The sequence below is a fragment of the Anomaloglossus baeobatrachus genome, chromosome 1, assembly GCF_048569485.1.
Source record: "Anomaloglossus baeobatrachus isolate aAnoBae1 chromosome 1, aAnoBae1.hap1, whole genome shotgun sequence".
Taxonomy (NCBI): Eukaryota; Metazoa; Chordata; class Amphibia; order Anura; family Aromobatidae; genus Anomaloglossus; species Anomaloglossus baeobatrachus.
In genome coordinates this window covers 403,106,172-403,117,509 of record NC_134353.1, presented here as the reverse complement: position 1 = coordinate 403,117,509, position 11,338 = coordinate 403,106,172, and positions in this window count along the sequence as shown.

Sequence of the window (11,338 nt, the reverse complement as noted above, 5' to 3'; positions counted from 1 at the left end):
GCTCAAGATTAAAGTCCACATGAGACACCCAAAGAACCTAGATAACTTGGAGAAGATCTGCATGGAGGAGTGGGCCAAGATAACTCCAGAGACCTGTGCCGGCCTGATCAGGTCTTATAAAAGACGATTATTATCTGTAATTGCAAACAAGGGTTATTCCACAAAATATTAAACCTAGGGGTTGAATAATAATTGACCCACACTTTTATGTTGAAAATTTATTAAAATGTAACTGAGCAACATAACTTGTTGGTTTGTAAGATTTATGCATGTTAATAAATCCTGCTCTTGTTTGAAGTTTGCAGACTCTAACTTATTTGCATCTTATCAAACCTGCTAAATCTGCAGGGGGTTGAATACTACTTGTAGGCACTGTATAGATACGATTCCCTAATATTTTAGTCACATAACCTCCAAAGTGACTACAGAAATACAATAGATAATCCTTTACTTTAGAAAGGGTTTGGGTGAGGTGTGGCAAGAACTGAGATCATTAGTTTGCTCTGTCGTGCGTAAAAGATCCAGTAATGTATTTTTCCCTTCCACTCGATCAACGCAGCATACAAATCATGGGCAAAACATGAATATAAACTATATAACTGTAATGTTTGCAAAATAGTTCTTTGTAAACTAAATTCCTATGGGTATTATGAATTATTTCATTTGTGCAAACACATTTTTCCTACCTCTTTATCATACCAATTTGAGTTGGCAAATAACCAAAGGTAAAAACTCAGATACCGCTGCTTACTGTTTATAATACGTGTACAGCTGTAAAACTGGGACTTGTACAGGACAGAAACTAAAATATTTCATATAAATAAATAGCGTATAAGCGTATATTATTATTATGAGAAATGTTATCTTATTTTACATACTTTTTTGCAGTAACCCTTTTTTTTCCACAGAATCACAGGACAGTCATCCTACAAATCAGGTTTATATACACCGTGTGCAGAATTATTAGGCAAGTTGTATTTTAGAGGATTTTTTTTATTATTGATCAACAACTATGTTCTCAATCAACCCAAAAGACTCATAAATATCAAAGCTTAATATTTTTGGAAGTTGGAGTGTTTTTTTTTAGATTTGGCTATCTTAGGAGGAGATCTGTTTGTGCAGGTAACTATTACTGTGCAGAATTATTAGGCAACTTAATAAAAACCAAATATATTCCCATCTCACTTGTTTATTTTCACCTGGTAAACCAATATAACTGCACAAAATTTAGAAATAAACATTTCTGACATGCAAAAACAAACCCCCAAAAAATGTAGTGACCAATATAGCCACCTTTCTTTATGATGACACTCAACAGCCTACCATCCATAGATTCTGTCAGCTGCTTGATCTGTTTACGATCAACATTGCGTGCAGCAGCCACCACAGCCTCCCAGACACTCTTCCAAGAGGTGTACTGTTTTCCCTCCCTGTAGAGCTGACATTTTTTAAGGGACTACAGGTTCTCTATGGGGTTCAGATCAGTTGAACAAGGGGGCCATGTCATTATTTTTTCATCTTTTAGACCTTTACTGGCCAGCCATGCTGTGGAGTAGTTGAATGCATGTGATGGAGCATTGTCCTGCATGAAAATCATGCTCACAATTTTGGACTTTTAAGAGCCCGTCAAATCTCTCTTCTGACCCATTTTGCCAAAGGAAAGGAAGTTCCCTAATAATTAAGCACACCTTATATAAGGTGTTGATGTCATTACACCACACCCCTCCTCATTACAGAGATGCACATCACCTGATTTACTTAATTGGTAGTTGGCTCTCAGCCTATACAGCTTGGAGTAGGACAACATGTATAAAAAGTATCATGTGATCAAAATACTCATTTGCCTAATAATTCTGCACACAGTGTATACAGTACTGTTAATAAAGTTTTAGGAAAGTGTAGAAGCAAATGCTGGAAAGTAAGAATGTTTTAAAAAAAAATAATAGAAGTGTTAATAGTTTTATAATCAATTAACCAAATGGAAAGTGAGAACAAAAGAGAAATGTAAATCAATCCAGTGTTTGGTGTGACCACCTTTTGCCTTCAAAGCTGCATCAATTGTTCTAGGTACATTTTGACAAAGTCAGGGATTTTGAAGGATTATAGTTAGGTGTAAAGACTAAAGGTCCAGTCACACTAAGCAACTTACCAGCGATCCCAACAACGATAGGGATCGCTGGTAAGTTGCTAGGAGGTTGCTGGTGAGATGTCACACTGCGACGCTCCAGCGATCCCACCAGCAACCTGCCCTGGCAGGGATCGCTGGAGTGTCGCTACACGAGTTGCTGGTGAGCTCACCAGCAACCAGTGACCAGCCCCCAGTCTCCTAGTTACAGCACACATCGGGTTAATTACCTGATGTGTGCTGCAGCTAAATGTGCACAGAGCAGGGAGCAGCGCACACTGCTTAGCGCTGGCTCCTTGCTCTCCTAGCTACAGCACACATCGGGTTAATTAACCCGATGTGTCCTGCAGCTACATGTGCACAGAGCAGGAGCCGGCGCTGACAGTGAGAGCTGCTGAGGCTGGTAACAAAGGTAAATATCGGGTAACCAAGGACAGGGCTTCTTGGTTACCCGATGTTTACATTGGTTACCAGCCTCCGCAGAAGCCGGCTCCTGCTGCCTGCACATTTAGTTGTTGCTGTCTCGCTGTCACACACAGCGATCTGTGCTTCACAGCGGGGGAGCAACAACTAAAAAATGGCCCAGGACATTCAGCAACAACCAACGACCTCACAGCAGGGGCCAGGTTGTTGCTGGATGTCACACACAGCAACATCGCTAGCAACGTCACAAAAGTTGTTCGTTAGCAGCGATGTTGCTAGCGATGTTGCTTAGTGTGACGGGGCCTTTAGGCGGGCTTTGCACGTTGCGACATCGCAAGCCGATGCTGCGATGTCGCACGCGATAGTCCCCGCCCCCGTCGCAGGTACAATATCTTGTGAAAGCTGGCGTAGCGAAAATTATCGCTACGCCGGCTTCACATGGACTCACCCGTCCTGCGACTGTCGCTCTGGCCGGCGACCCGCCTCCTTATTAAGGGGGCGGGTCGTATGGCGTCACTGCGACGTCACACGGCAGGAGGCCAATAGGAGCGGAGGGGCGGAGATGAGCGGGATGTAAACATCCCGCCCACCTCCTTCCTTCCGCATATCCTACGGAAGCCGCAGTGACGCCGGTAGGAGATGTTCCTCACTCCTGCGGCTTCACACACAGCGATGTGTGCAGCCGCAGGAGCAAGGAACAACATCGGACCGTCGCGTCAGCGTAATCATGGATTACGCCGACGCTGCACCGATGATACGATTACGACGCTTTTGCGCTCGTTAATCGTATCATCGAGCCTTTACACACTACGATGTCGCATGCGATGCCGGAAGTACGTCATTTTCAATTTGACCCCACCGACATCGCACCTGCGATGTCGTGGTGTGCAAAGCCCGCCTTAGGGGTGCTTCACACATAGCGAGATCGCTGCCGAGATCGCTGCTGAGTCACGTTTTTTATGATGCAGCAGTGACCTCATTAGCGATCTCGCTGTGTGTGACACTGAGCAGCGATCTGGCCCTTGCTGTGAGATCGCTGCTCATTACACACTGCTCTGGTTTATTTTTTAGACGTTGCTCTCCCGCTGTTAAGCACACATCGCTGTGTGTGACAGCGAGAGAGCGACGATCTGAATGTGCAGGGAGCAGGGAGCCGCCTTCTGACAGCCTGCGGTAAGCTGTAACTAAGGTAAATATTGGGTAACCAAGGGAAGCCCTTCTTGGTTACCCGATATTTACATTAGTTACTAGCACCGCTGCTCTCACGCTGCCAGTGCCGGCTCCCTGCTCCCTGCACACGTAGCTGCAGTACAGATCGGGTAAATAAGCACAGCGGTTTGCTTATTAACCCGATGTGTACTGTGGCTAGGAGTGCAGGGAGCCGGCGCAAACGGTGTGCGCTGGTAACAAAGGTAAATATCGGGTAACAAGCACTTGGTTACCCGATGTTTACCGTGGTTACCAGTGTCCGCAGCTTCAGGACGCCGGCTCCCTGCAAGCGCAGCATCGCTTCCACGTCGCTGCTGGCTGGGGGCTGGTCACTGGTGAGATCTGCCTGTTTGACAGCTCACCAGCGACCATGTAGCGATGCAGCAGCGATCCTGACCAGGTCAGATCGCTGGTGGAATCGCTGCTGCGTCGCTAAAGTGTGACGGTACCCTAACCATTTATACGAAACATGTGATAGTGCTAATCATTTTCATCTCCCGTGCCTCCCCCATACTCTGGAACGCCCTACCTCAGCATATCAGACTCTCCCCTGGAAAGCTTCAAGAGGAACCTCAAGACCCATCTCTTCCAATAAGCCTACAACCTACAATAACCCTCAGTCCAGTACACCACTGCGCAACCAGCTCTGTCCTCACCTATTGTACCATCACCCATTCCCTGTAGACTGTGAGCCCTCGCGGGCAGGGTCCTCTCTCCTCCTATACCAGTCTATTTTGTACTGTTAATGATTGTTGTATGTATACCCTCTTTCACTTGTAAAGCGCCATAGAATAAATGGCGCTATAATAATAATAATAAATAATAATAATAATAATCTGTAGGCTGAAACACAATCAGTAACTGAAAGAGCTGTGTAAGAGGTTAAAACTGAGTGAGGAACACAGGAACTCTGCTGCAAAGGTGAGGATGTGGAAGACCATTTCATGTCACAAGTTATATACAATGGAAAAATGAGCAAAGCAACAAGACACAAGGTAGTTATAATACACCAGCAGTCTCTCCCAGACAAAGATTTCACAGTGAACTAGAGTATGTGATGTTAAAGATGTTTCAAGGTGTGATGTAATGGACAGTAGACATAGAGGTCAGCCAAGGAAACAGTGTAGCAGTTCAAAGAGAATTATACTTCCCTTCAGTGACAAAGTAGTGCCATCAGCTCAGAACTGGCAACAACCAGTGGGACACAGCTACACTGATTTGTGTTGAGAGAGGTCTATCCACAAAGGGTTCTCAAGGAAAATGTGTTGTCAAAAAGCCATGTTTTCGACATGTAAACGAGGTCAAGTGAATCAAATCTGCACAAAAACATAGGCACTGGGGTGCATGAAAATGGCAGCAGGTTCTCTAGATTGAGGAGTCAACATTTCAAATGCTTGGCTATAACAGAATGGTCACATGTTGCTCATGCAACTGTAAGCAGTCTGCATGCCTTAAACATACTACTATCGACTGCAGCATCTCCAGACTTGTCTCGCATCGGGCACATCATTGGTCGAAAAGTACAAAAATAGCTGCCAGCAGAGGATTTTGTAAAACTTCAAAAAGGATGAATCGGGTTTTAGGTCAAGCTATCACCAAAATGAATGAATGTTGATTGATTATTCCATGTATTTAGCATACATTGCCACTGCTGCAGCGGTTGGGGCACGGTGACGCACTTTTAAGGCATAATTAGGGACACACTCAGAGGTTCGCCGTGACGTGGAAGTGGGCTTCATACAGTCTGATCAGAATGTTAACCCCTTCAGCCCCCAGCCTGTTTTCACCTTAAAGACCCAGCCATTTTTTGCAATTTTGACCAGTGTCACTTTGACAGGTTATAACTCTGGAACACTTCAACGGATCCTGGCGATTCTGAGATTGTTTTTTCGTGACATATTGTACTTCATGTCAGTGGTAAATTTAGGCCGATATGTTTTGCGTTTATTTGTGAAAATTTCGGAAATTTGGCGAAAATTTTGAAAATTTTGCAATTTTCAAAATTTGAAATTTTATGCCCATAAATCTGAGAGATATGTCACACAAAAAAGTTACTAAATAACATTTCCCACATGTCTACTTTACACCAGCGCAATTTTTGAAAAAAAAAAAATTCCGTTAGGAAGTTAGAAGGGTTCAAAGTTCATCACCAATTTCTCATTTTTCCAACAAAATTTACAAAAAAAAATTTTTTAGGTACCACATCACATTTGGAGTGATTTGAGAAACCTAGGCGACAGAAAATACCCAAAAGTGACCCAATTCTAAAATCTGCACCCCTCACTCTGCTCAAAACCACATCCAAGAAGTTTATTAACCCTTTAGGAGCTTCACAGCAACCAAAGCAATGTAGACGAAAAAATGAAAATTTTACTTTTTTAACACAAAAATGTTACTTTAGCCATAAAAATTAGTATTTTCACAAGGGTATCAGGAAAAATGCATCATAAAATGTATCGTGCATTTTCTCCTGAGTACGCAGATACCCCATATGTGGTGGTAATCAAATGTTTGGGCACACAGCAGGACTCGGAAGGCAAGGAGCGCCATTTGAATTTTTGAGTGCAAAATTAGCTGCACTCATTAGCGGACACCATGTCGGGTTTGAAGACTCCCTGAGGTGCCTAAACAATGGAGCTCCCCCACAAATGACCCCATTTTGGAAACTAGAGCCCTCAAATATTTTTTCTAGATGTTTGATGTGCACTTTGAACCCCTGGGGGCTTCACAGAAGTTTATAACGTTGAGCCGTGAAAAGAAAAAAATTTTTTTTTACCACAAAACTGTTGCTTCAACCAGGTAGCTTTTTTTATCACAAGGGTATCAGGAAAAAATGCACCATCAAATGTATTGTGCATTTTCTCCTGAGTACGCAGATACCCCATATGTGGTGGAAATCAAATGTTTGGGCACACAGCAGGACTCGGAAGGCAAGGAGCGCCATTTGAATTTTTGAGTGCAAAATTAGCTGCACTCATTAGCGGACGCCATGTCGGGTTTGAAGACTCCCCGAGGTGCCTAAACAATGGAGCTCCCCCATAAGTGACCCCATTTTGGAAACTAGAGCCCTCAAATATTTTTTCTAGATGTTTGATGTGCACTTTGAACCCCTGGGGGCTTCACAGAAGTTTATAACGTTGAGCTGTGAAAAGAAAAAAAATTTTTTTTACCACAAAACTGTTGCTTCAACCAGGTAGCTTTTTTATCACAAGGGTATCAGGAAAAAATGCACCATAAAATGTATTGTGCATTTTCTCCTGAGTACGCAGATACCCCATATGTGGTGGAAATCAAATGTTTGGGCGCACGGCAGGACTCGGAAGGCAAGGAGCGCCATTTCACAGCAAAATTGGTTGGAATTATTAGCGGACGCCATGTTGCGTTTGGAGACCCCCCTGAAGTGCCTAAACAATGGAGCTCCCCCACAATTGACCCCATTTTGGAAACTAGACCCCTCATGGAATTTATCTAGCTGTTTAGGGAGCACTTTGAACCCCTGGAGGCTTCACAAACGTTTGTAATGTTCAGCCGTGAAAATATTTTATTTTTTTTACCACAAAATTGTTTTTTCAAACAGGTAGCTTTTTTTCCCACAAGGGTATCAGGAAAAAATGCACCATAAAATGTATTGTGCAATTTCTCCTGAGTACGACGATACCTCATATGTGGTGGAAATCAATTGTTTGGGCGTACGGCGGGGCTCAGAAGAGAAGGAGCGCCATTTCACAGTAAAATTGATTGGAATTATTAGCAGACGCCATGTTTCATTTGGAGACCCCCTGAGGTGCCTACACAATGGAGCTCCCCCACATGTGATCCCATTTTGGAAACTAGACCCCCCCCATACAAAAAAAATTAGTTTGGCGAAATAAAAAATACAGACATCAGTAGAAAAAAAAAAAAAAATGAGCGCCTGCCAAGACCAGTGCCAAGCGTGAGAGCAATGCACGAGTCTCGTATCGCATCATCCACTGCAGTCTGGAAGCGAGCAACTGCGCTGGATAATGCGATGCGAGAGGGCGGGGCGGCAGATGAGAAAGGGCGCAGCGGATGGAAGATGGGAAAGGGCGCAGCGGGTGGAGGAGCGGCAGAGGATGGGAAAGGGCGCAGCGGATGGATGATGGGAAATGGCGCAGCGGATGGATGGGAAATGGCGCAGCGGATGGAGGAGCGGCAGAGGATGGGGGGGGAGGTGAGATGGGGATACCTACCTTACAGGATGGATCTAGGCAGCAGGATCACAGCAGACAGAAGAGGCAGCAGATGAAGGAGGCAACAGATCGAGGAGGGTGAGAGGGGGCAGTAGATGGAAAATGGGAGAGAGCAGGCAGCAGATCGGGGAGGGGGGCAGAGTCTGATGGGAGAGAGAGATGGCACATGGAGGAGGGGGGGCCCCGGGGGGAGGGTGGCTTGCAGCACATGTAGGGGGAGGGTGGCTTGCAGCACATGTAGGGGGAGGGTGGCTGGCTTGCAGCACATGTGGGGGGAGGGTGGCTGGCTTGCAGCACATGTGCTGCAAGCCAGCCACCCTCCCCCCACATGTGCTGCAAGCCAGCCACCCTCCCCCCACATGTGCTGCAAGCCAGCCACCCTCCCCCCACATGTGCTGCAAGCCACCCTCCCCCCACATGTGCTGCAAGCCACCCTCCCCCCACATGTGCTGCAAGCAACCCTCCCCCCACATGTGCTGCAAGCCACCCTCCCCCCACATGTGCTGCAAGCCACCCTCCCCCCACGTGGGGGGAGGGTGGCTTGCAGCACATGGAGGGGGAGGGTGGCTTGCAGCACATGGAGGGGGAGGGTGGCTTGCAGCACATGTGGGGGGAGGGTGGCTGGCTTGCAGCACATGTGGGGGGAGGGTGGCTTGCAGCACATGTAGGGGGAGGGTGGCTGGCTTGCAGCACATGTAGGGGGAGGGTGGCTGGCTTGCAGCACATGTGGGGGGAGGGTGGCTGGCTTGCAGCACATGTGCTGCAAGCCAGCCACCCTCCCCCCACATGTGCTGCAAGCCAGCCACCCTCCCCCCACATGTGCTGCAAGCCACCCTCCCCCCACATGTGCTGCAAGCTACCCTCCCCCCACATGTGCTGCAAGCCACCCTCCCCCCACATGTGCTGCAAGCCACCCTACCCCCACGTGGGGGGAGGGTGGCTTGCAGCACATGGAGGGGGAGGGTGGCTTGCAGCACATGGAGGGGGAGGGTGGCTTGCAGCACATGTGGGGGGAGGGTGGCTGGCTTGCAGCACATGTGGGGGGAGGGTGGCTGGCTTGCAGCACATGTGGGGGGAGGGTGGCTGGCTTGCAGCACACGTGGGGGGAGGGTGGCTTGCAGCACATGGAGGGATAGGAGGTGTGGCGATGGAGAAGGGGCAGCCGATGAAGGAGGCGGCGGCGGCCGCCGATCGGGAACAGTGGGGACCGATTCGGGGGCAGCAGCGGCTGAAAAAGGTGGGTGCGACGGCGGCGGGGACAGTGGTGAGCATGGCGGCGGGGACAGCGGTGGATCGGGAGCGGTGGCGGGGACAGCGGCGGGGCGATCGGAGACAGCGGCGGGGCGATCAGAGACAGCGGCGGGGACAGCGGTGGAGCGGGAGCATGGCGGGGCGATCGGAGACAGCGGCGGGGACAGCGGTGGAGCGGGAGCATGGCGCCGGGGCGATCGGAGACAGCGGCGGGGACAGCGGTGGAGCGGGAGCATGGCGCCGGGGCGATCGGAGACAGCGGCGGGGACAGCGGTGGAGCGGGAGCATGGCTGGTCGATCGGAGACAGCGGCGGGGACAGTGGTGGAGCGGGAGCATGGCGCCGGGGCGATCGGAGACAGCGGCGGGGACAGCGGTGGAGCGGGAGCATGGCGGGGCGATCGGAGACAGCGGCGGGGACAGCGGTGGAGCGGGAGCATGGCGCCGGGGCGATCGGAGACAGCGGTGGAGCGGGAGCATGGCGGGGCGATCGGAGACAGCGGCGGGGACAGCGGTGGAGCGGGAGCATGGCGCCGGGGCGATCGGACACAGCGGCGGGGACAGCGGTGGAGCGGGAGCATGGCGGGGCGATCAGAGACAGCGGCGGGGACAGCGGTGGAGCGGGAGCATGGCGCCGGGGCGATCGGAGACAGCGGCGGGGACAGCGGTGGAGCGGGAGCATGGCGCCGGGGCGATCGGAGACAGCGGCGGGGACAGCGGTGGAGCGGGAGCATGGCGGGGCGATCGGAGACAGCGGCGGGGACAGCGGTGGATCGGGAGCAGCGGCGGGGCGATCGGGGACAGGGGCGGGCGGGCGGCGGGGACAGCAACTTACCGCTCTCCTCGGCTTCCAGGGACGGTCACAGGCCGCAGATCCACATTGATTGGAGAGAGCGGTCACAAGACCGGTCTCTCCAATCAGAGCTGGGGGCGGGTGAAGCATCGATCACCCAGCTCCAGCCAATGGCCAGTGCTACAGCAGCACTGATCAGGGCTGGATTTCAATGTTCCAGCCATTTTCAATGGCTGGAACATTACAGTGGCTGTAATTGGCTGAGCGGCGTTCGTCAGCCAATCACAGCCTCTGTAGGTTCGGGGAGGAGGCACCACCCCTCCTGAGGTCAGGCAGAGGTCCCCTCCTTCCCGAATCTACCGTTTAAGTAAACAAATTTCACTCCCCGGGGCTCCGGGACCGCGATTTCGCCGTGACGTACTGAGTACGTCATGGGTCGTTTAGCACCATGTCACCATGACGTACTCAGTACGTCCAAGGTCGTTAAGGGGTTAAACTAAGAACCTCATGTTCTAGTATTTAATTTTTGCCTAACAGCTTTAGATCAAAGTATGATTTTGGGATGTGCGATTCATGTCTTTTTCTTCAGGTGTGTTATTCCATGTATTTATTCTTTGTACAGATCAAAATGTTTCAGAGATCGTCAGGACTCAAAGAAAGAACATGAACAATTGTTGACGTTCTTTCTTTGATGTCCTGATGAAGGAGACTGTGATCTTTGAAACGCGTTGACCTGTACAAAGAATAAATACGTGGAATAATCAATCAACATTGATTCGTTTTGGTGATAGCGCAGCATAATACCTGATTCATCCTTTTTGACGTTTTATCGATTCTCTTCAGGGCTGCAGCTGTTCACCTTTATACAATGTGATTACAGAAGTTGTGACTGTCATAACCCCTCTAGGTGAGTGTATCTACTTACATTTGCCCTTTGCCATGCCTGGTAAGACCCTATTACGCTTTCTTCCACATCCTTATCCTCTATAGCAGAGGATCTTGATAATTTGTATAAGTAAAAGCGTGTGAGTATATTTTTATGTTTGGCGCTCATACTCAATACTGAATAAATTGAAATGATTTTTTATTTTTTTACACTCTTTCATTATTTGCATATCAATAACATGTCTAACAATTATATTTACACAATTCCATAACTTTTTTTCTTGGTGTTGCAGTTTTAATGTTGGGGAGTGTATTATAATGTGAGAAAATAAGGCTAAATCCAGACATGGAGAATACTGTGATTGGCAATAAATCTAAGTAAAAAATCTACTACATTTTGATTTTTGCCACCAATCTCATTTCTTACATTGGAAAAGAATGGA